Source organism: Chelonia mydas, chromosome 2 (genome assembly GCF_015237465.2).
Source record: "Chelonia mydas isolate rCheMyd1 chromosome 2, rCheMyd1.pri.v2, whole genome shotgun sequence".
NCBI lineage: Eukaryota > Metazoa > Chordata > Testudines > Cheloniidae > Chelonia > Chelonia mydas.
Window position 1 is genome coordinate 73455355 of NC_057850.1, and position 26948 is coordinate 73482302.

Here is a 26948-nt window from a genome sequence, read left to right on the forward strand (position 1 = left end):
CAGGGTTTAACAAGAATGTCTGAGGAACGCGGGGGGGCGGGGGGTGTAGGAGAAAACAAGGGGAAATAGGCTTGAATAGAGACTGGAGGTGCTGTTGTCATCATGAATAGGTCGGAATATGAACAAGAGGCTGCTCAGCAGCTCTCCAACACCACTTTCTACAAGCCATTACCCTCTGATCCCACTGAGAGTTACCAAAAGAAACTACACCATCTGCTCAAGAAACTCCCTGAAAAAGCACAAGATCAAATCCGCACAGACACACCCCTGGAACCTCGACCTGGGATATTCTATCTACTACCCAAGATCCATAAACCTGGAAATCCTGGACGCCCCATCATCTCAGGCATTGGCACCCTGACAGCAGGATTGTCTGGCTATGTAGACTTCCTCCTCAGGCCCTACGCTACCAGCACTTCCAGCTACCTTCGAGACACCACTGACTTCCTGAGGAAACTACAATCCATCAGTGATATTCCTGAAAACACCATCCTGGCCACTATGGATGTAGAAGCCCTCTACACCAACATTCCACACAAAGATGGACTACAAGCCGTCAAGAACACTATCCCCGATAATGTCACAGCTAACCTGGTGGCTGAACTTTGTAACTTTGTCCTTACCCATAACTATTTTACATTTGGGGACAATGTATACCTTCAAATCAGCGGCACTGCTATGGGTACCCGCATGGCCCCACAGTATGCCAACATTTTTATGGTTGACTTAGAACAACGCTTCCTCAGCTCTCGTCCCCTAACGCCCCTACTCTACTTGCGCTATATTGATGACATCTTCATCATCTGGACCCATGGAAAAGAAGCCCTTGAGGAATTCCACCATGATTTCAACAATTTCCATCCCACCATCAACCTCAGCCTGGTCCAGTCCACACAAGAGATCCACTTCCTGGACACTACAGTGCTAATAAATGATGGTCACATAAACACCACCCTATACCGGAAACCTACTGACCACTATTCCTACCTACATGTCTCCAGCTTTCACCCTGACCACACTACACGATCCATTGTCTACAGCCAAGCTCTGCGATACAACCGCATTTGCTCCAACCCCCCAGACAGAGACAAACACCTACAAGATCTCTATCAAGCATTCTTACAACTACAATACCCACCTGCCGAAGTGAAGACACAAATTGATAGAGCCAGAAGAGTTCCCAGAAGTCACCTACTACAGGACAGGCCTAACAGAACGCCACTAGCCGTCACCTTCAGCCCCCAACTAAAACCCCTCCAATGCATTATTAAGGATCTACAACCTATCCTGAAGGATGACCCAACACTCTCACAAATCTTGGGAGACAGGCCAGTCCTTGCCTACAGACAGCCCCCCAACCTGAAGCAAATACTCACCAGCAACCACATACCACACAACAGAACCACTAACCCAGGAACCTATCCTTGCAACAAAGCCCGTTGCCAACTCTGCCCACATATCTATTCAGGGGACACCATCACAGGGCCTAATAACATCAGCCACACTATCAGAGGCTCGTTCACCTGCACATCTACCAATGTGATATATGCCATCATGTGCCAGCAACGCCCCTCTGCCATGTACATTGGTCAAACTGGACAGTCTCTACGTAAAAGAATAAATGGACACAAATCAGATGTTAAGAATTATAACATTCATAAACCAGTCGGAGAACACTTCAATCTCTCTGGTCACGTGATTACAGACATGAAAGTTGCGATATTACAACAGAAAAACTTCAAAACCAGACTCCAGCAAGAGACTGTTGAATTGGAATTCATTTGCAAATTGGATACTATTAACTTAGGCTTGAATAGAGACTGGGAGTGGCTAAGTCATTATGCAAGGTAACCTTATTTCCCCTTGTTTTTCCCTACGCAGCCCTCCCCCTCCCCCCCCAGTTCCTCAGACGTTCTTGTTAAACCCTGGATTTGTGCTGGAAATGGCCCACCTTGATTATCATACACATTGTAAGGAGAGTGATCACTTTAGATAAGCTATTACCAGCAGGAGAGTGGGGTGGGGGGAGAGAAAACCTTTTGTAGTGGTAAACACCCATTTTTTCATGGTTTGTATGTATAAGAACATCTTCTGTATTTTCCACAGTATGCATCCGATGAAGTGAGCTGTAGCTCACGAAAGCTTATGCTCAAATAAATTGGTTAGTCTCTAAGGTGCCACAAGTACTCCTTAACTTTGAGATGTGAGCAAATTGAGTCAAATAACTGTGAACTACATTCCTGGAAGGGGGAAAAATCAAGATGAGCAATGATATACAATGCAAACCTTTTTCACAAGAGGAATAAGTAATTTACATTCACTAAAAAAGGCAAGAGATTGTAGGTTTTCCTCTCAAACAAGAAAAGTGGGTACACAGTAATTGCTGGTTCTGAATTCATTGCAAACCTACATCCTTCACAGAAAATAGAGCCCCACCCAAAATGAATTCCTTTTCTTCACCACTTATTTCCTTCCCCATCTAGGAATATGGCTATGATGTTCATGCTGTATTTATACAGAACAGTTCTGAGATATTTTTTCTGCAAAACAAAAGTAATTTGCATATAATTATTTACTTTTTCAAATATCTGCAGTTCAGTTGTACCCCCAAAATACACAAGCACCCATGCAAGCAGGTTAGCATGCACAAAACACACTTTTGAGTAATTGTTCACGTAGATGGGTACCAGGCAATGGTGTGTTTTGTGTGTGGAATCACACCTTTGCAAAAGCAGGAGCAGATTTTGTTGGTGTAACTTTGGTACTTTTGATAAAAAATAAATATTGGTTATGTAAATGATAGCAGCCTAAATCCCTTCCCCCCCCCAAGTTTTGAGTAGTGCTTGTTTTGTAATGAAGAATACAGTTCAGAACATTAATCACCTTATTGCCAAATATCAGAAATACCAGCCCTTCATACTCTATAGAAAACACTCCAGGCTTTGATGTGGATCAGCTTAGCATCAGTGAATTGAAAAGCCTAAGAGTCAATTACTCCTGTCTAGTATCAGTTCCTCCCTCATGTTTCAGTCAACGTTTGGACTTTTTGTGAAGCTATTGCTATTTCTGGGGCCAGATTCTCTGCAGCTCTCATAAGCAGGGAATTCTTCAGTATACAGGAATCCTCTGCTCACACAGTCAGTATAGTTCACCGCTACACCACACCACCCTCAGCTCAGCACTGCGACCAGGCTGACTGGGATCGGGAAGGGTGGAGCCAAAGCATTACTGAGCTTTAGCTCTTTTCAAATGGGGGATGACCTCTTTGAGGGCCATTACTAGCTGGGATAACACAGAGCAGCCCCGAGGCTCTTCTAAACTTTGACAGAACCAGCACAGAGAATCAGGGACCTGCAACTGGCTCCTTCGTGGCCTCTTCCTTTTGTCACACCCTGTGGAGATGGGATGCTGCAGACAACCTGCAAGGTTAATAGAAGAAACGTTACAGAGCACTCTCAAAAGTTCATTTATTACTCAGACTAAGCTTTATCTTTAGGTATGTGAAAGGCCGAAACTGCAACAAAGACCTCTGTTTTTTCCAGTCATGATCTTGTACAGACAAATACTTACCTGTGCCTACATGTCAGTTAAATATTGCAGCTGCAAATCAGTTAGATGTCTAACCGCAAGTATTTAGGACTACTAGCAATTCTGAGCACAAATGTGCTTCCCGAAAAATGGAGACCAGGGCTGATCACCTGGCCTTAGCTGCAGTGCACACTCAGGGCTAGATTGGCAGTAGGTGTAAATCAGCGTAGCTCCACTGATGTCAACGAAGTCATGCCAGTTTACAACAGCTGAGAATCTGGCTCTCATTGTATAAAAGGGTAATGTCTGAAACGACCATTAGGTTTCACAAGCATCCTGGTCTTACATCTGTCAAAAGTAAGGCAGTACTTGTATATCTTATCTTTTCAAACCCTGACTGTGATAGCTAGCATGCACAATGTGCTGTGTGCAAAACCCACAAATGGTTTAATGGCAGGTACGTAATAGCCCGTTAGCACAGATTTTCCTGGGATGCTGGCAGGTGTTTACATGAAATTTTGCCCCACTTGTCAGAACATATTGGACAGCCAGCACCTGGCAACCTCCTCCTGAACAACACATTCTTTAATTGCTCTGAAGCAACAGCTGCCAACATTGTTAAATAAACAACAGGTTCTGCACCTGCTTGAATAAAACCCTGACCTCACTCTCGGCCAATCAGGAGACACTCAGGTAACTCTGCCCGCCTGCCCTCATACACAATGGCCTTGGGGATTAGTAGGAGTCTATCAGTATTGATTTGTCCTTTCTCTGCTATGATTTGCCCTACCTTTCTCTTGAGCGTGTTCTATTCAGGCAAGAAACGTGAAAATCTTGCTAATTAGATTTCTGTCTTATGGCCGATTTTTCTGCTCTCTCAACACACACAAACTCCCATACATAAAGGCACAATGGTAGTGAGAAAAAATGACTGAGGCACATTATCCAACTGCTTAAGCGTTTGTAGGGTACCCTGAGAGAACAAAGAACGGCTACAAGGTGTTTCTGAACACCCATCTGTTTGATTCACGGTAGAGTCTTTATTCTCCAAGGGCAAAGCAGGGGAAGGACCGGACCCTCAGTTGGTGTAAACTGACCCTGAAGTCCATGGAGCTAGCGATGCTGATTTATGCCAAATGAGGATCTGTCTCAAAAACTATGAAGAAATTCTTTTATAAAATTCCACATGCACTCAGGGGCAGTTAAATGAAATCTCAATGCCTGGTGAATGAGCTTCTACAACAAACAAAGGTGTTCAGATCCATGAACTAATTGAAACCAGCAGGATTACCAAGAATGACGCTGTAGCACCAAAGGGAGCGTTATTTACCAGCCGAAGGAAGATTTTTTTTTCCTCCTTTTCACTCTTTGAAATGAAATATTCTGAGCCACACAGCAGCATCTATTTCAGATTTCAACCAGTGACAGGTGCCTGTTGATGTTGCACACGTATCACATATAAAAAGGAGCAAAGATCCTCATTATGCACATGTGAGACAAAGGACAAACTGCAGGAGAGGAACTCTTGGTAAGGCAAAGAGAGAGAGGCGTTCCAAGTGACAGTCAGAAAAGCAGTTGACAAAATGTCAAGATTATCCACATAGACTTGCTCTCGTGCAACACACTCAGTTTCTTCATAAAACAGAGAATCAGGCTAATTTCGCTGCAATCTTTTGATCTATGGAGCAAGACTTCCCCCATTTCTCCCTATTTAAATGTTTCATTGGAAATTAAAAAGAAGAAAATACTTAGAAGCAGCCTTCATACATCAATTTCAACAGAAAGGCCCATCTGCTGGGACTCTTGACTAGACATGCCAGATCATGAAAAGAGAATGAAACAGGAGCATAGTGCCTGTTTTGTGTATTAAAAATCCAAGATGCAGAGATGTATTAACTCTGATAGTAACTGATCCAAATTATGCTTTGGGTCTAAAACAACAAAGATTTGACCGGCTTATGTTATTTTGGCCCAATAGAAGTCTGTAGATATGAACTCAGTCTCAGGCTGCATTAACTTCCTGAGGGGGAAATTATTTATTTATTACTAATGATTCTAGGAAGCAACTCTACAGAACCAATTTATTTTTTTTCTGAGAGCTGCATTTCTGAGAAACAAGTAACGATTCTCAAGAAATGCTATTACTTGCAGTTAACTATTTTTCAGTAAATTGCCATAAGCTAGTCAGTTTTCAGACACAATACTGAACTGTATTTAAATTAAATTCAGTAGATAGTGTTAAAAACTCAGCATTGAAATGTCCAGGTACCTGCAATAGTCACCCTATCTTCCTCTACTAAGACTGGGAAATACCACAATACTGGAAACAGTGCAGAAACACAAATGTTCAGTTTTTAATGTCTTCCTCCCTATCATACACACAGGTAACAAAAGTGGTTCTACTGGGAGAGAAGTGTCGGTTTCAGGTTAATTACTTCAGTGGGAGCCTTATGCGATACTTTGGCTTAGTTTGTGTGATTACATTGCCTTCTAGTGGCTGGCCCCATAGTCAAAACAGCAGAGAATTTCTTGGAACATGGAACAATATGACAAGGTTAGTATATGTAACTATATACAGAGGTCAGGATGGATTTTAACTCTTTCTGGGAGCTACTAATGGCCAAACAAGAATAGTGCTCTGCATACTTTTGGGCATGGGATAGACTGTAACAGTCCCTCTTTCTCTTTTTTGCCTCAGGTGACTGCTTGGTTTGAGTGCCCTCTCGGACTAATTTTCATATATTTTTAGATCCCCAGAATGACTTGTAAAGCAGGAACAATGGATGTTTTTCAGTTATGCAAGTACAATGATGCCTGCCCCCAACACGGATCATCAATACAGATTGAAACTGAGACCTCCAGCATGAAAAGAATTTGAGCAAAAGATTCAGAGTTTTTAAGATCAGAAGGAACCATTATGATCATCTAATCTGACCTCCTGTATAATACAAAGTAAGGGGTTCCTAGCATAGCAAATAAACAAAAGTACTCTGTGGGGGGAGTCCTAAACTGCTTATACACAAATGCCAGAAAACAGCAATTAAAAATATCTGCAGAAAATGGTGACTAAACTGTATCTGTGAAATATAATGCGGGGAAGTGCATGAACATGACCAGTGTTAAACACTGAGGGATTATAGGCTATTTAAAAGACACTGTTTGGGAAGATGGGTGGTTTTATATGTCAAAGAAAGACTGGAGCAAAAGTAAAGGGTGCCAACATTCAAGGCCAGAGGAAACAGAATTATGGCTGCAAATTAGAAGCTGCACTAGAAGCAAAATCATTATAGGAATACAGATTGGATCACCAGCTCAGGCGGGGGAAGAAAATACGATGGTAAGTGAAATATGAAAGGCCTGTTACAATAGAACTAAGGAAAATAAAAAGATAATTGCAAGAGATGTCAAGACAGACAATAAAAGAGTTTACAACTGTATGGAATAAAAGGAGCAAGAGGTCACGAGAAGTAAGCCTCTTGAGGGAGAGAGAGGGAAATCTAGTGACAGAAAAGGTGGACAAATCATTGTTTTGTCTCAGTATATAACCAAATTATAATTATAGCAGAAATTAGAAGAGTTCTTCGGTACTAAGCACAACTGACCTATGGGAACAGACACTTGCTGCAGTTTTAAGGACGGTCATTCATTCTGTTTAAAATATTTGAAAACATATTTTGAATTATTTTACAATTCTCAAAAATATTGATGGATGCAAATGATCTTGCTAGCTACAGTCCAGTCTTGAATCCATTTGCATTAGTAGATGGTCTCCTTATGGCCACGGACAGTGGTAGGAGATTCATCTGTATTTAATGAACCTTTCTGACTCCTTGGACACGATATTTCACTGGTACTACTAACCTGTCTGTAGTGCCTAACAGGAATCAAGTGTACTGCTCCTTTCTCTGAGACAGACCTCAGAGGGTCATGATGGGCAGATTCTTCCCTTCACCAAAAGCACAATCACAGAGAGGCTTCAGGAAACATTGTGAGATGCAACAGGTTTAATTGCAGCAATTGTCACCCAAGTAATTATAGGTCTGTCAGCCTGACATTGATCCCAGGCAAAATAATGGTTTGGCTGATTCGTGGCTCAATTAATAAAGAATTAAAGGAAGGTAATTTAATTAATGCAAATCAACACAAGCTTATGGAAAATAGATCTTGTCAAACTAACTTGATAGCATTTTTTGAGAAGATTACACGTATGCTTGATAAAGGTAATAGTGTTCATATAACATACTTAGATTTCTGTAAGGCATTTGCATGACATTTTGATTAAGAACCTAGACTGATAGAAAAATAACGTAGCACTCATTAAATGGATTAAAAACTGGCTAACTGACAAGTCTCAAAATGTAATTGTAAATGGGAAATCCTCTTGGAGCGGGTGTGGTTTTAGAGGTGTCCCACAGGGATCGGTTCTTGGCCCTACACTAACATTTTTATCAATGACCCAGAAGAAACCATAAAATTACTGATAAAGTTTGCAGGTGCCAGGAAGACTGAGGGAGTGGTAAATAATGAACAGGTTACCGGACTGAGAACAATCTGGATCACTTCATAAACTGGGTGCAAGCAAACAATGTGTATTTCAATATGGCCAAATATAGTCAAACAGAGAGGAAGAAAAGAACATCGGCCATACTTACAGGATGGGGGTTCCTATCCTGGGAAGCAGTGATTCTGAAAAAAAAAAACACAACACACAGAGCAATGGTGGATAATCCGCTGAACATGAGTTCCCAGTTCAACACTGTGGCCAAAAGGGCAAATGTGATCTTTGGCTGTATAAACAGGAGAATATTGAATTAGGAGCTAAAAGTCTACAATTTGAGCTAAAATGCTAGGCACTGTAGCTGGGGGCTGTAACTAACTCACATGCTCCGTAGCTTAGGCACAGAGGAGTCCACATAACACACACTGACTAGAGGGTTGTGTAACTTCCCTGGACAGAGGAACCTTGTTCCAACATGCAACACTGGTTCCCCATTCCACAGTGGCTTCATTTCAAGGTCTAGGTCATCATCTTTAAAATCCTGAATTGACTAAGGTCCAGTTATTTTGAAAGACCACCTCCTTCTTCACTCCCCCCTAAAAAGCTGTGATCACCAGGTATAATACAGCGGTCAATACCCAGAGCTGGGGTCAAGGTATTCTCAACCAAGGGTGTTCAGCTAAAGAATTCTGCCTCAGGAGAGAAAAATGAGCACGATTATCCACTTTTAAGAAACAAGGCAAGATTCATCAGTCTACTCTCAGTAGAATTGATGACACACAAAAACACACCAACCCCACCATGAATATATCCTCCCCTACCCCTTAAGGGTGGGAAAGAATACTCACGTTTAAAACTCCTGTATTTGGTGCCATTTTACATTGATTGGTGCAATATACTGTAAATAGAGAGAGACTTGGGGCTAGGTCCTGCATTCTTGCACATCCAAAGTGCCCATGTAAGTCATTTATATATTCATTGTGTTATTGCAATTCTGCACTCTCATGCTGTATGTGTCTCTGTGTGTATCTCTGTATCTATAATCTACAACTGAAGTATAGGGAGCATTTCTAAACAATAAGAATAGAGCAGAGGATTATTAACAATACAGTATTTTAAAATGCAAAATTGCCACATCCTTTATATGCATTATTTTTTTTGTATTGAAAGCAAGAAGCCAGCCCCCCCCACATTGTGCTACGCACTCTACATGCACATGTACCAAAACCGACAGTCTCTGCCCCAAAAAGCTTACAATTCCACTACATTACTTATCTTGAATTTCCTAATTACTGCACTGTGTTAACTGCTGGAAATTCTTGGATTGGCAGTGAGACCTGGATTGCATTTGTCCAACTCATTGCCAGATTGCTGAACTGAAGAGGCACAGATTACTCTTCTCCTGGCATGCTAAGCAGCTGGGAGGCACAGTACTGCATACATGGGCAGCAGGCATAAGAGGCCCAGGGAGGTTAGGCCTCCCCAAACAGCTGGCCCCTCCACCTTTGGAGCACACTGCTGCCAAAAGGATGCCGGGGCCATGGCCCTGCCCATGCCCCACTCCAAGGTCCCCCTCCCATTCATCACCTTCTGTCTCGCCCTCACTCTGCCTCTTCCCGTCCCCACTCCGCCCGCCTGGAAGCCTTGGGGGAGGGGTGAAGAGGCACTGGTGAGTGGCTGGTCAGCAGGTGGGGGGGCCTCAGGAGAGGAGACAAAGAAGCATGCACAGCGGCTGGGCAGGGACTCTGGGGGTGTGTATGAAGAGGCGTGTGCAATGGTGGGAGCTTCGGGGGAGGGGACGAAGAGGCATGCCCGGCAGGTGGGCCAGGGCCTCTGGTGAAGGGGTGGGCAGGGGCTGGCCTCTGGGGAGGGGGACAAGTGGACTGGGGGTGGAGCATGGGCAGGACTTTGGACGGAGGAGGCCAAGTGGGGATTGGCCTCAGGGCAGGGCCACTGTCCGGGCACAGCCAGGTTCCTGAAATGGAGGAGTCACGTGCTGCCCCTGACTGCATACACAGTGTATAGATTAGTGAACAGATGGATTCTTTTAAACAACTGATGAGATTTAAATTTTAAAAAACCATTAATTGGAAGAGGGAGGCCACTGAAAGGCAATGCAGGTGCTACAAAATTTTACTGGCAACTTTCATCCTGCCTCTGTGCCTTGAAATAGATGGGGCTGAAAAGTGAATATTCTCTTTTAATCAAACGCCTCCTGAATGTGTGCAGAAGGGAAATTGCTAACAAAGATGATCCCATGGACCTGTTAATGAGATCCTCCTGAAAGGTACTGAGTACCATCAACTTCCATTGACCTTAATGGCAGCAGATGTTACTAAGCCTTTTGCAGGAGTTTCTAGCACCTTGTAGGACTGGCCCCTATAAGAGAAAACCCATTTTCACTCAGACCAAATTGAATCAGGCTGTGGTAAATATGAGGAATGCACTTGGGATAGGCTTAGTCCATATCTACGCTATGCGGACGATAGCACTGTAGCTATGCCAGCATAACCTCGTAGTGTAGACATGACCTGCCGAGATGGAAAGGGGCTTTCTATTGCTGTAGGAACTCCACCTCCCCAAGCGATGATAGCTAGGGTAAAGGAAGCATTCTTCCATTGACCTAACTTTGTGTGTGCACTGGGGGTTAAGTTGGCATAGGTGCGGTGCTCAAGGGTGTGGATTTTTCACAACCCTGACTGACATAGCTACGTCAATCTCCATTTTAAGTAGGCCAGGCCTTAGTAATGACTATAACAGAGTATCTCTCAGTTGGAATATCATTGTACATAAACCCTCCCCCCCCCTCCCCCCACTTTGGAAACATCAGCAATGGCTAACCACACACACACAAAATCCTTTTTTCCCCTTCAGAAAAAAACCACATCATAAACTTTTCCTCTAATATTTTGCTAGCCTGGATAATAAGGTACTAAATTCTTGCCAATTATAGTTTTTAATCTACTTATGTTTCCTCCAGAATTTTACAGAGCTAGGCCTAGTGACTCATACACACACACACACACAAAATAATGTGACGAAATGGACGAGCACAAAAGAACAGTTAAAATTTTAATTATATTTTGAACTATAAAAAAAACCAGACTCTGGTGATGTATTTATTTATCATTTTATTCTCTCCTTTAGCAATAGTGCAGATATTCCAGAAAATCGATATTTTCATCTGTGGTTCCAGATTTCTGTCTGCAATAATCTAAAAAGACTGTAATTCTGCATGCCAGTTAAACTCGGTAGGCACATGAGGCTCCAAAGTGCTTCAGTATTTATGCTGGCCATAGCACACTAATTAAAAATAAAACCCCTTGTTCCTTAATCTTCTAGTACTTCAGAAAGATAAATGGACACACCAGGCAACATGGAACCATATTAGCAATATTGCTGATGATGTAAGACATTCATCAGCAGCTCTGGGGTCTATTTTTAAATTAAGCTTGCAGTCTATTTTGTGGCCGAGCACATAAAGATACAAGGCTGGGTATTCTACTGTTTTGCACTTTGTACAATCATGCAGAGCTTGAGGACAGGTTGAGAAAAGTCAGAGCCATACAGTTTCTTCAAAGTTGTGTTTGTCCCTGGTGGCATGCTGTCATAGTACCTGTACCTCAGATCAATTTGTTGTTAAAAGGGAAAAGCTCAGAAATATATTCCAATTTTTAACTTGCAGCTTCCAGATAACTATTCTGTTAGGCTGAGGTAGATAGAGCCAGGGGTATGACCACCACCACACATGCCAGGAAGTGCAGTCTAGCTGGCAACACCAGGGGAAGACATCAGCACTAGGTGTAGGACTGGAACAAATTAATTTCTCTAGAAACCAAGGGGGAACAAGGAACCAAACTGATGCTCAAAGTCACACTCTGGTTTCTGGTCTGCTCCTGGGGCAGTGCTGCGATGCGCTGCATCTTACTCAGGGTTTGTGGCAAAGTCAACAATTGAGCCCATACTAAGAGTCTTAATATTTATCTATCAGTAACAGATTTGGCCTGTTCTTTTGTGCACATTGTAATGAAGGAGAAGTGAACTTTAAGCATGACTTAGAATGATGACATACCATCCAATTCTTGGGCAGCTTTTTCCTAGTAAATTAAGCTGGATGCTGGGTTCCAACCCGAGTGAAGTTCTATCACAAATTCCTTCCACATAGCTTGCATCTGCTCAAAACAAAGGAATGCTCGGCTGAGACACCCTGCAGTTCCGAAGCGGATTGTGAATCATACATTCCTGTCTTCCCTTGAACACTGAGTATTTTGCATTTTTTAATATACTTTACCTGACAGAGGAATCATAGAATATCAGGGTTGGAAGGGACCTCAGGAGGTCATCTAGTCCAAGCCCCTGCTCAAAGCAGGACCAATCCCCAATTTTTGCCCCAGATCAGTAAATGGCCCCCTCAAGGATTGAACTCACAACCCTGGGTTTAGCAAGCCAATGCTCAAACCACTAAGCTACCCTTCCCCTACATGTATTACACCAAAATATTGGCAGCTGCCTTTCAACATGGAAGATTGGCTTTCACATTCAGTGAACTCTTCATACTTTTGGCGATAAGATATTTGTGCAGGCTCTTATATATTGATATTCATTACCTGTATCGTTTGCATATCAGACACACAAACAGCCCAATCAATAATATGAGCTTGTATTGACTAGCTATTCCTACTCTGAAATGGGATGTCAAGCTTCAGTTGATTTACATTCACACATTATGTAAACATAATTTAAAATTAACATGAACAAGATAGAGCACATGCTATTATTACCATGTAGAATAACCCAGAGGACATACTGTAGCACAAAGCTGGTATATTGGACAGAATTAGTCAAAAGAATGTAAGGTGTAATTTCCTGTCTAAATTTACAACAGGCTACAAATGCCATTGACTGCTGCAAAACAATAGTGATCGCCTTTCCTGTAGTAGCAAACATTGCTCCTCATTGCTCGAGAGAAATTAACACACGTATGTCCTGACATCTTCACTGACTTGGAAACTGATTAAAATACAAAGATTCACATGCATTATGTTTTATAAATGTTTACATGACTGCATTTTAAAACTGGATTTTAGTGCTGCTTGCAGGGGTGTAATATTTATTTCTTGTCCCAAGTTATAGATAGGATTGCCTGCCGTTCTGTGTATATCCCCCAGAAAACACATTAAAGTTATGGTTATGGTTGCTTAACTGTATTCCCTAGCAACAGAGTCATTAAAAACCCAGGAAATCTCAAATTAAGCCAACATTCACATCCACCCCAACTGAGGATGTAAGCAGTGTCAGGATGAACTCCGCCCTGACATCTGATGGTGAGGTGTGGCAAGTTGTGGAAAAGACCTTCTGGGGCTGATCTCATTTGCATAGGCACACCCACCCCGCCTAGAATGTGGCCATAGCTGCCCAAATGGTCACTTTGGCTGCTGTGGGATCCCCAGTGTGTCTGTTATTGGGGCAGGAAGAATAAATTGTTATTACCCTGATTATGGGAACTGTACTTGGCCTTTTGTTATGATGGAGGGACTCACCATCAACTAAGTAGCACTCGCTAGGCAAGGGTCATGGGTTCCAAAACTGTGTGACTTGAGAGAGGCTGGGGACAAGTATTAATAGTTGGTGGCATGGGCCCTTTGGTGAGGGTCTTACATGCTAATTGCACTTTCTCCTCTCTCCACTGTGGAATATCAGAGCTAATTTTGATTTCATTAGAAGTCTAGTTACAGGCCGCTGAGCTCACTTTGGGCTAATAGTGCACCAGCACTGAGGCTCCCCTACTACAAGCTGAATTCACCAAAGAACTGAACTAAGAGCTGAAATCACTGAGCGTTGTGTTAAGTAGTGGGGGAGCCTGAAGATATATTGTGGAGCAGTTTGCGGGACGGCTGGTGGAGCAGTTCATAGGATGGCGGGAGCTGCTGGTGGGACGCGAAGCAGTTCGTGGGACGGTGGGAGCTGCTTGCGGGCCGCAGAGCGGAGCTGAGCGAAGCAGTTCGTGGGGCGACGAGCGGAGCAGAGCGGAGCCCTACGGAGCTGTGGGGCGGTCAGCTTCAGATCATGTAAGGTGCCTCTTACCCCCGCCCCATCTCCACCCAGGTTGGGAGGTAAAGCTCTGCAGATAAACTTTCGAACTCTGGGGCTGCCCTGACCAGGGACAGAGACTTTTGTGTCATTGGACTTTTGGGACTTTGGGTGATTTGGGGTTGCTGGACTCAAGAATCAAAGGGAAAGGGCATGCCCCAATTTGCTTGGGGTGGGTTTTTTTTGCTCATGGGTTGTGTTATGAATCCTGTTGGTGGTGTTTCCCCAACATAATGCCACATTGTTTCTCTCTGTTATTAAAAGGCTTTTTGCTACACTCAGACTCTGTGCTTGTGAGACGGGAAGTATTGCCTCTTGGAGGCGCCCAGCAGGGGTGGTATATATTTGTCCCAGGTCACTGCGTGGGGGCTCGAGCCGGTTTGCATTGTGTTATTGGAATGGATCCCCTAGATATTGAACCCGGCCCTTGGTGCTGCCAACTCTGACGGGCAGAAGGGTTACACTCAGTTAATATACCTTACCACTTACACATAATCTGTCTTAGGTATTTGGTTGGGGCCCTCTTCCACAGTATTTGAGTAGCTAACAATCTTTAATGTATTTATCTAAACAGTACCCTTGTGAAAAGCGAAGTGCTACTATCCCCATGGGGACCTGAGGCGGGGAGAGACCTAGTCTGTGTCTACACTGCCACTTTCAGCGCTAAAACTTTTGTCGTTCAGGGGTGTGAAAAAGCACCCCCCTGAGCGACAAAAGTTTTAGCACTGAAAAGTGCCAGTATAGACAGCACTTTATCGATGGGAGCTACCATCATGCGTTCAGGGTGGTTTGTTTTTTTTGTTAATCACCAGGAGAGCTCTCCCCCTATGATAAGGCGTGTCTACACTGCACGGCAGCACTGTAACTTGGGTAGTGTAGACATACCCTAAGTGATTTGCCCAAGGTTATATAGGAAGTCTGTGGTGGAGCAGGAACATGAACCAATGTCTCCAAAATCCTAGGCTAGTGCCCTCGCCATTGGACCAACATAGTACCCAAATATACATGCAGATTCCTTGGTTCCACAACACGCTCCCTTTCAATTCTAATCACAATTCAGTTTTTCCTAATCACACTCAAACACAGGATAGCTGTCGTAGCAACACTAAGGAATTGGTGCATCCAGGGCTCCCCACAGTGCCTTAGCTCCAATGGGACACCAGACAGCAGTGCTTCAGCAAGCCCAGAGAGGTGGGGAGTGGCTACATAGAGAGGCAAAGGATTGTGGGGTGAATGGGGGAACCTGCAGCATGATATATAGTATGATACTAATGAATTGGGTTATCAAAACTTAATTGGAAAAGGGGTCCCTAACTGATCCTATCCTTCCAAAACAGGAGTCTTCTGAACACTGTCCAACTAACCAACCAACCTACCCACCCGATACTACACACAAACCAGGCATACTGAGTGGCCAAGGCAGAGGATATAAGACTGAAGAAATCAAATACAGAAGAGAAAAGCTTCCAGGGAGAGTTAAAAATAGAGTCTACGCCTTCACCTATTGACAATAGATTTGACACATGAGTAGATTCTATTTGAGTACTAATCATGGTTGCAGAAATGTTCTTTTGGTCCAACAATTTTAGCTTCCTATTTACTGGGATGAACAGCTTTCTCAGACCGCCTTCACAGATGGAGTCATCTGTCTTCTGGGAAACTGGCCCATTAAGGGGAAGCCTCTGCCAGTGCTGTGGATGAAGTCCTGGGAATATTTTCTGGAATAAAACTGGTTGAGATAGTACAGCTGTCTTTGACCATAACAAAATTATTCTTCAGCGCAGTAGAAAGTTCTGGCAGAAATCTCTTGCATCTCAGACTGCTAAGAATTTCTTAGCAGTTGATTGAACTGGGATCTGTGGTCTACCTGAACCATTTCCAAAATGGAGAATTCCATCCCACCACTCATTCTGAGTCTGCTGAGCTATTCTACTGCAGAAGCAGGGAACTATCCCCTGTATAAGATTCTGATGCCTCCGGTTTAACATTTAGTAGCCAGATGTTTTATTCATCCCTGAAGTCTGACTCTTTGGTTCGTCTATCCCTTTGGCTAACAATAAGCAGTTTAGAGCTAGCCTTCCTGGACTCCACTTAACAGCAGTCCTTCTGCAGCGTAAGGAGACCCCGGTCTGGTGATGGGATTGCCTCACTTACTAGATTTAGAGGATGGCTCAGAAAACTCAAAGGATTTTGTGACATAAGTGTGACAGAGTCAAGCCAGATGGCTATAGGAGAGTAACAGAAGGCAGATATATTATCCCCAGGCTAAGTAGGTCCCTTTTCCCTGTGTAAGGTAACAGGGAAGGTTCCAGAACAATCAGGAACCTTCTGGAGACAATTAAGACAGGCTCATTAGAACACCTGCAGCCAATCAAGAAGCTGCTAGAATCAATGAAGACAGGCTAATCAGGGCACCTGGGTTTTAAAAAGGAGCTCACTTCAGTTTGTGGTGTGTATGTGAGGAGCTGGGAGCAAGAGGCACTAGGACCTGAGAGTGAGAACGCAGACTGTTGGAGGACTGAGGTGTACAAGCATTATCAGACACCAGGAGGAAGGTCCTATGGTGAGGATAAAGAAGGTGTTGGGAGGAGGCCATGGGGAAGTAGCCCAGGGATTTGTAGCTGTCACACAGCTGTTCCAGGAGACACTCTAGACAGCTGCATTCCACAGGGCCCTGGGCTGGAACCCGGAGTAGAGGGCAGGCCCGGGTTCCCCCCAAATCCTCCCAACTCCTGGTCAGACACAGGAGGAGTCGACCTGGACTGTGAATTCAGAAAAACGGCCAAGCTGAGGGCTGCTGTGAAGCTCCAAGGCAAGCAAATCCACCAATAAGCGCAAGAGCCACCAAGGTAGAGCAGGAACTTTGTCACAATAGTAACCTGGTTAGTTTCATTGCATCTCTGTACATAGAAGATTTTGGACCCTTTTTCTTTTTTCCTCACAATTCTGTTACGGATCAAGAGAGAGACAAAAATCACCAAAACCTTTCATTTCTGCAAAGAAAAATAGGATAAAAATTAAATGCTTTCTACCAGGGGTCACCAAGGCTGATTCGATCCCTCGATATCATGGGCCAGGTGACAAAGAATCACAGAAAAAATCATGTTCTTGTAACACCGAATAGGGAACTTAATCAGAATAAGGAAAATAGTATTATCCCTAAAGCTCTGCCTCTCTCTGTGCTTCACTGCAGAGCTTCTGACAAGAATCGTCCCCAGCTGCTTACCTGTCTGGTTTCCTGCTACAGATGTCAAGAAACAGTAGTTGCATACTCACACTATGGTGATGGCAGCTTTCAAAATGCCTAAGAACTGAAGCTTTGATGCTGAACCCTCACTGAAGAGTCTTAAGTAGCGTTTGGAACTGAGAAAAAGCCACCCTACTGTCCACTTGCTTCCCCTTTGCATTCCTCTTTTGCTCTCTTATTGGTGATAGCAAAAGCCGTAACATACCAAAGCTGCAGACTGGTCCACAGGTAGGCAGTTGCAGTGGGACAAGTGGGACACTTCTTTCTCATTTAGACCATCACAGCCAGTGTTTTTAAAGAAAAAAACCTGAACAACAACAACAAAGAATCCCAATGATTAGAAACAAAAAAATAATACTCACAGAGTAGCTGCAATTGCAACTGACTTCTTAAGAGATAGAGAGAAAAAAAACAAGGAAGCTGACACCAGAAGGCTAAAAAATGACCCAATATTTCTCTAGCCATGACTGATCCATCTGTTTCTCTGTTCTGATTAAAGGAAACCAACCCATCACTCAAGAATTGCTGCACTGAGAGTGCAGAAATAAAATCTCTCTCTATCTCATGATTTACAGGTTACTATTTTTTCTTAATTTTCTTCTTAGCTAATACAGTTCCACTCCTCTAAATCTAATATGAATTTTAAATTATTCATTAATGATTTGGTAAGTTGACTCATAAAACTGCTCCCCTGAAAGATTGTCTGATCTTTATTTACAGTTGGAAATTAAACCATTATTTGAAACTCCCAGACTTTTCTGTCTGTGACTGTATTTTATACTAGCTATACAATTCTATTTTTATTCAGTATTTGGCTACTTAAATAAGAAAGATACCACCATGCTATTTAGCATTTGGTGATCAGGAGAGCTTCATAGGACACACATCTCCCGTTATTTCAACCTTGTAAATTCTAGGCATGCCAAGACAGATTAAGCTATTAGATGTTGGTCAACACAATTTTGGTCCCCAAAACAAGAAATAAGATAAAACTTATCTGACAAATTGATTGTATATTTGAGATTCCCAAACAACTGGAAATGCTGTCTCGTATTGACTAACTTCATATTGGTCCTGCCATCCCATCTGCTCAGTTAGGTAGATTTTAGGACTTCAGAGATGGCAGGTTCCTCATTGGAGACAAATTAGTGACTTAGGGCCTGAGTCCAAGCCCACTGAAGTCTTTCTATTGACATCAATGGGCTCTGGATCTGGCCGACAGAGAGAGTGAATATTACCGCTTGGACCATTCTTTTCTTAATATATACACAGGCCCTTTAGACCAGGCACAAAAATAGCTCACACATTTCACCAAGACTTCACGGAGCTGGAACACCTGTATTCCAGTACTTTATTCCAATTCTGCCTGATTCCAGCATTCTAGCCCTTAAGATCTGACCTAAGCATCCTCCACCTTCCTTGTCCAAAACTCCATCTTCTCCTTCTTCACAGCCTCTCTTGTTCTTAATCCGAGACATCATGGTAGAGCTGGATAGCTGCTCTGCAACACAAAGAAACACCTCAGCCAGGACCTGGCCAGACCTGTGAAGTGCTTTCTCTCTCCAGACAAAAGAGTATTCTTACCTGCTCATGTACCACCCTCAATATCGTGCATATGTCAGATGCTCTGAAGTAGTTTTGGCCAGGCCCTCATAAGTTTGATTCTTTTATGGGGAATGTGAAAACATGTATACACCCCGCAATACTTCAGTATCCTGTATTCCGTTACCACCGTTACCCTAACACTATTTTCACTAAATAAATAATAATAATCTGATGCCCTGCAAGTGCTGTTATTAGAACTAAAGACATGTACAGCAGTGTACTGTTATGTTTCTTTTGCTAATGGTGCTCTACTTGAGCAAATATGGTCCCAGTTCTAGTAAAAGACCTCAGTCTACTACACAGTCCTTGCCAACAGGATGCATCTCTAAAATGAAACAGAGGAAGAGACAAAGAGAGAGATTGAAACATACTAAACTAAAAAATCTCCCACTTAGAGGACTTGGCATGAATCCACTTAAAGAACAGAATATGTTTCTCTTCTGTTAGGGGGCTTATTCCTTCACCCACTTACTTCCCTGGTCCTTTTCGCATGAACAGAGAGCAACAATACCCGAAGTCCAAAGGTGCAAACAATTCAATGTTTATTGGAGTGAACTTCCAGCAAGCATGATTCTAGTTTCCTTCCTTAGTGTCCCCCTTCCCAGCTCTGACACCACAGAGGCTTACCTGTGTCCCTGTTCCCATTTCCCCCTTTAGCAAAACGTGATTCCAATTTCCCCACCTCCATTCCCTGTTCCCATTTCCCCCACAAACACCCCCTCACTTCCTGATTGACTGCAGACTATATAGTAAAACTTGAGTTCTGCTTAGCTATACCTTAACCAATCATTTTCCTGAAATGTAACTAACCAATCCTAACATATTGTAACATGATTATTTAACCAATTATATCCCACCACCTTAATTAGTTTACACTCAGCAAAATTAATTATACAGCAGACAGAAACAATCACAGAACCAGACAGAGATTATACAGACAAACAATAGGGAAATGGGGATTACAATGATAGAACAAACACAGAAATGAGGATTTCACATCCCAGCTATTGATAAGTGAGTTCTTGCCAGACAGGATGCTATCAAACTAAGTTTCCTTTTACATCTTCTTGGCACTTCCCTTTCTCTGGAGGTGATAGGCATTATCAGGACAGGATTGTATTCCTAACAGCCCAATAGCACCTTATTTCCATGTGACTAGTTTGGAATGTGAGGATGTGATCGGTCACTTCCCAGCTTATGGCTGCCTCTGTTGCTTAGCCAAAGGCCTTAGCCTAAGAACAGGGCCTCAGACTGTCTCAGTAAGAGAAGGCTCTTACACCGGCAGACAGTGATTTTGATTCTTTCTTTTATACCTCTAACTAGCCAAGTGATAAGAATACACCTAAATTCTTAGAGTATAGGCCTTTACAGACAGGCCTGAATATCTATATCCTAACATTTTCCAGCAACATACGCACAAGCAATTTGCAACACTGCAAGTCTCTCTGCACTGAAATACATGACAAATCTTCCTTACAGAATCGTTCATTCAAGTGCTTAAACATATAAACAAACAGAAAAATATTCACTATGGCAGCATTACCTTTACCCCAATTATGCAAATGGTCTAATGGTCCCCCTCATTAACATATTTTAATTCAGATCCATATGATGGAGTCAGAATAAATTTTCTGTATCTTGTTCTTCCTCCAAGTGGAGGAGGCTGTGGCTTCCATTCCAGTAAGTAAAGGGACCATTTCACTATTGAGAAGCAGAATAGAAAATCAGAAGAACATAAGAAATCCTTCAGGCAGGATTAGATGTGATGGAGGTTTAAAAGAAAGACAGAGTTGAAGTGTGTCTATGAACATGCACTATGTTAATTTTTCAGCATCCTTTCATTAAGCTCAGTCTTTCATTTCCTCATGGGAGGAAACATGGTCTAGCTGTTAGAGCAGAGTAGTGGGAATAACAACTGTAGCATTACTGGTATTCACCAGCTGGCAATATTACAGATAGCCTTATAAGTTCTGTTTGACTGAAAAAGTAAGATCATGGTGAAATGCTGCTTGTTAGTTGTAATGCAGTTCTTTTTTTAAAAGCTGAACAGATCATCAGTAAAAGAGTTCACTATCTTAGTCTAAATGAATAATTTCTTAGGTGCAGAACTGCTGTCTACAGGTTCATAGATTCCAAGGCCAGAAGAGACCTGTGTGATCTTCCCCAAAATAATTCCTTGAGCATATATTTTAGAAAAACATCAATCTTGATTTAAAAAATTGGCAGCGATGGAGAATCAACCATGACCCTTGGCAAACTGTTCCAATTGTTAATTACCCTTCCTATTAAACATTTACATCTTATAAGCATGCAGATAATCAAAAGGATTACATGGTGTCAAAAGATTACAAGAACTTATTTCCAGTTCTGCTACTGATTTACTGTGTGTTTCAGAAAATCACCACCTCACTTGCTTTGTTTTCTCATCTGTAAGAGAGAGAGAATATTTACAAAACATGCTATCTACAGTAAGTGTAAGATATTATTATTGACAAGGTAGGTGAGGTAATATTTCTATTGGACCACCTACTGCTGGTGGAAGGTACATGTTTTCGAGCTACACAGAGCTCTTCTTTAGGTGGGGGAATGATGCAGTGTCTCTGAACTAGATACAAGTTGGGAGAGATTGTTAAGCATAAGGCATGTTGGAGGCAGTCACTTGAAGTGGGCAATTGGGGGTTAGATTTCTATGCATGAAGGGTCTGAAGTGGGGCAAGTAAAGGTGGCAGGCCGTGGGATGTGTTCCAAATCATTGCAATGAGCCATAAACCCAGTGTCTCTGTTAAGTCCATGTTTTTTGGGGTCTAGCAGAGTTATGAATTTACGTTTCTACGCTCATCTTTTGAAGGTATTGTCTGCAGATTTCTTTTGAGGACAAGTATTGAAAGATCAGATATGGAGTGATCACTGAGAAAACTGTTCACTCATGGGTGATATGGTGTTTTAGTCTTACCATTTTTCTGTGAGAGTTCACTCGAGAACATAGTGATTGTGTGGTTTTACCCACACGCTTGTTATTGAGGCATTTGATGCACTGGTGAGATACACCACATATTGTGATAAGCATGTGGAGGACCCAAGGGTCTTGAAAGCTGTGTTGTGGGTGGTATCGATCATCATAGCAGTGAGTATATGTTTGCAGGTTTTTCATCTGTTGTTATGGCAGGGTCTGGTGCCACTTTGAGTTGGCATAGCCTGGTCTCTGGATGAGCTTGGCAAGATTGAGGGGTTGTTTGAAGGCCGGAAATGGGGATTCAGGAAAGATTTCTTTCAAGATGTGGTCCTGTAATGGAGTGCCCTCACCTCTCGTGAGCTCCCCCTTCTGGTCGGGTGTGAGCCTGCTGTTTCTTAATTCTTGGAACGAGGTGGCACCAATCTCTCATGAGCATCCCTACTTGGTCGATGGTTTCTTTGGTGGGTCTTCACACTGTCTGTAGGTGAAACAGCACAAACCCTTTCCGGGGTATTCAGTCTTTACCTTCTGCCAAGGCTTCCTCCCTGGAGACACTGCTCTCTGTAACAATCCAACAGGGCCCATCATGGTACCCTTGCTTGATCTGGCTAGGTTCTAGGCTCAGACCTTGGTTGGTCCCCGCAGCCAGCCAGACACTCCTCCTTAGCTCTCCCGGGCTTCAGCAACCTCCCTGGACTCAGCTCTGCCCGCAATGATATGTCTATAGTTCTGCTGCTCTTCCAGCCAGCCAGGAAACTGGTCCTCTCTCTTCCAGCTCCAGGCAGCAGCTGAAAATTCTGTCTCTGCTGGTTTCTATGGCCCTCCTGGTCCCCGATTGGCTGCTCCAGCAGCCCCTCTGATTGGCTGCTTTCCCTGCAGCCACTGTAGGCCACCTGGAGGACTTCTCCTCTGCTCTTTTCTGGGGCAGGGTGAGGCTGGACTGCGAGGCCTGTAGTGGGGGGCCTTTGGACCTAGTCCACCCCATCACAAGTCCCCATCAAATATGGGTTGTAATTGTTTGATGATACTCTGTATAGGTTCTAGGGTGGGGTGGCAGGTGACCACTAGTGGTGTGCAGTCAGTGTTGGGTTTTTTTTTCTGTATTGTAGAAGGTTCCCTTGGGGTATTTGGGTGGCCCTTTCTATTCCTTTGGTGGAGTATCCTTGTTTAGTGAAGGCAGTTTTAAGTGTGTGTTTTGTGTGTACCCTGTACTTTCTCTTTGGAGCAAATTCTGTGGTATCTAAGTGCCCAGCTGTAGATAACATTTTTTGGTGTGTGTGGGATGGTTGCCGGATCTATGAAGGTAAGTGTGGTGATTGGTTGGTTTCTTGTATATAGTCATTTGTAGTTTAAACTAATTGTGGTTTCTAGGAAGTTGATGGTGGTGTAGGCGTGTTCCAGAGATAGTTGCTGAAGTTGTGGTCAAAATCTCTGAGGGAGTTTAGGTCTTCTGTCCAGAGGATGAAATATAATTGAATGTATCTCAGGTATACTGTTGGTTTTGTGGTGCCTTTTTCCAGAAATTCTTCCTCATGGAGACCAATGAAGACATTGGCATATTGGGATACTGTCACTACACTCTCAAACTAACTCACACAGAATAACGATAAAAGACAAAAACATCATAGCACCCAGGGGAAAACAGGTTTTGCAAAGTGATCACTCCATGATCTTTCAATAATTGTCCTCAAAGAAAACCTGCACAACACCTTTAAAAGGTGAGCCTGGTAACTTAAATTCATAACTCTGCTAGACAGCAAAAAGCCCAGACATAACAGGACACTGGGTTTATTGGCTCATTACAACAATTTGTAACACACCACATTGCCGGTTACCCTTAATTTCCCACTTCAAAACCATGCATAACAATCTAACTCCCAGTTGTTCATTTCATTTCAAGTGACCACCTCCAACATTCCTCACTCCTTCTGTTTAACAATCTCTCCAAATCTGTATTTAGCTCAGACACGCTGCTTCCTTCCGCAGGCCTACAGAAGAGCTCTGAGTAGCTCAAAAGCTTGCACCATCCACCAACAACACTTGGGCCAGTAAAAGATTTTACCTCACCTAACTTGTCTCATATCCTGGGACCAACATGACTACAACACTGCAAAAAAGGTTTTAGTATTGTTATTACTGTTTAACCAGCAGTGACAACCTAAGCCTCGCGTGATCTACCATTTGTCCACCGGCACACACCCAACCACCAGCCCTGGGTTCACTTAAATGCACCTTCCAAAGACATTTGCAATCTCCCAGAACTGAGCTCTCATAACGGAGCAAGATAGATAGTGTGTTTTGGGGAATTAGTTCATTGTGGGTAGGCAAGAGTTTGATAGTGCCACAGTTAATTTCAATAACTCCAGTAAAATAAAATCAACAGATGCTGGTTTACCTATTCAGGTGACTCATGAAAGGCCTGAAATAGCTATAGTGCAACAAGACACACTGTCTGTGCTTGAGTTTGGGGCTTTTTTGTTTTTTAAAACAACTGAGTGACAAAAGTGTTACTCCTGGCGGAATTCTGCACCACGGCACATGTGCAAAATTCATGTCCCCCACAGATTTCTTTGCTTTTCCACAGAAAAATGACTTTCTGACAGGGAAGCAAAGGGAAGCTGCAAGCACGCACCACTCCCTAGCTGCGCAGGTACATTGTTTCAGGCACCCGGAGCAGCCAGTGGAGAGGTAAATCACTGCAGGGCTGGGGCACCCCAGTCAGTGGCTCCTACCCTGGGCTGGGATCAGCTGCTAGTCCCAGCTGGGCTGGAGGCAGGAAAGGATGGGACTTCCTCTTCCCCTGCAAGGAGTGGCTGGGGCTGTGTCAAAAACCAGCTCCAGAAACCTCCCCCAGCTGCAGAAGCTCAGCATCCTCCCCTGCTTCCTGCCCCCATCACTCCTTAGATGTGCGGGGAGGGGGTCACTGTACAGGGAGCTGCTCCCCCATCCACCCAAGCCCCATGCATCCAGACCTCCCATACCCAGACACCCCTACCAAGCCTCACCCCATACACCCAGAACCCCCCTACTCCTCCATACCTGAGCCCCGCCCCATTGAATCTCAATCCCTGCATGTGGAGCCCCCTGGACCCAGATCCCCTGCCTCTGGACCCCCATCCCTGCACCCAGACCACCCCCCACTGAGCTCCCTGCACTCAAACCCCCACCCTGAAAAGCCCTACCCCCCTGCTCCACCCTGAGCCCCCACATCCAGACCCCCATGCCACTGACCCCTGACTAGCTGCACCCAGACCCCCACCCCACCAGCACCCAGGCCCTCCTGCTGAGACCCCCACACACAAAGACCCCTGCACTGAGCTCCAACCACCTTCACCTGGAACCCCCTGCAGAGACCCATTGCCCCAGCACCTGGAATCACGCCCAGCGAGCCTCTGTGCATCCAGATTCCCCCCCGCCTAGACCCCCCACTGAGCTGCCCGCATCCAGATTGTCATACACAGAAACCCCTCACCCCACACCTGGATCCGCCCACACTGAGTCCCTCCACACTTGGATCCTGCCTGGTTGAGCCTGCCTGCCCCACACGTGGTATGCCTGGTGCAGGGGGCAGGGACCCCAGGGTGTTTCTGGGGCAGGTCCAGGCCTTGTGCTGTGTCAGGGTTGGGTGAAGCATCACCTCTGAGTCCATGTCCCGTGGGTGGAGGGGTGGGGGGTGGCTACAGGGTGATCTCCCACCTTCGTGCAGCCAGTGGCCTGTGCTCCCCACTGCCATGCTGGAGCCTCTGAATTTATTTATTGACAAAAAAAACTTGCAGAATTTTAAAATATTGTGTACAGAATTTTTAATATTTTGGCGCAGAATGCCCTCAGAAGGAAAGTGTGGTGATAGATCTGCCAAGTGGAATTTAACAGACAAAAAGCCTGCCACCCCTAGATCCAGAGGCACAAAAATAATTGGATATAAACATTTTCCCTTAGCAATGTTCTATCTTTGGAATTTTTACAAATATTGCTGCTCCAAATAAAAATCCAAAGAAATAAATCAAGTTAAAATGACTATGGATATTTCTTCCATTTCTCTTCCAAAAATGATGTTAATTGGCATGTATTTTTAATAGCACTGAATTTTAAAATTGAGCTGGGTCCACACATGGATAAACACCACCACATTAATGATAATTGCATAAACCTTCCGTATAGCTGGGTGCAGGTCAGGGATTGACTCTGCAGTTTGAAATTAAATCATATCTCAGGTTCCTAAATAACATTATGTTGGAGGATGCTGATTTTTTTCTTCCATGCTCTGAATTATTTTATTAAATATTTACAAAGAGAACTTCGAGAAGATGATGTTTCAAAGCCAAATCCTAAAATGTAGAGTCTTTGTGTTGGTAAAACTCCACCTGAATCCAGTGGGAATTTTGCCTGTATAAAGGACTGCAGGACTTGGCCCTCAGGAAGCAACTTATTTCAGAAACTCTCAGAGCACAATTTCAAACATGTATTTTGAGATTTGAGCCCTCCATTCAGCTAAGCACTTAAGCACATTCTTAACTGTCTTACTGAAGAGGGATCCACTTAAGCACATGTTAAGGGTAAACTATATGCATAACTGCTTTGCTGAATTGAGGTCTTAGTTTAGGGAGTGTCCCTAGCCTGTTTGCCAGAAGCTGGGAATGGGCGACAGGGGATGGATCACTTGATGATTACCTGTTCTGTTCATTCCCTCTGGGGCACCTGGCATTGGCCACAGTCAGAAGACAGGAGACTGGGCTAGATGGACCTTTGGTCTGACCCAGCATGGCCAGTCTTATTTTATGTTCTTATGAGTCTGAGACCTTTAAAGATGAATTTCTTAGCATTCTCAACATTTTATGAACAAACACACTATTAGTATATTGCCCAATCCGGTGCCATTGAAGTCAACAGAATTTTTGCCATTAACTTTAGTGGGAGCAGGTAAGTAGCATTACATCCATTTTCCACATGGATAAACTGACACATGGCTTGTCCAAGATCACAGAGTGAATTGATGGGGAAGGTGAGAATAAAATGCCAAAGTTCTG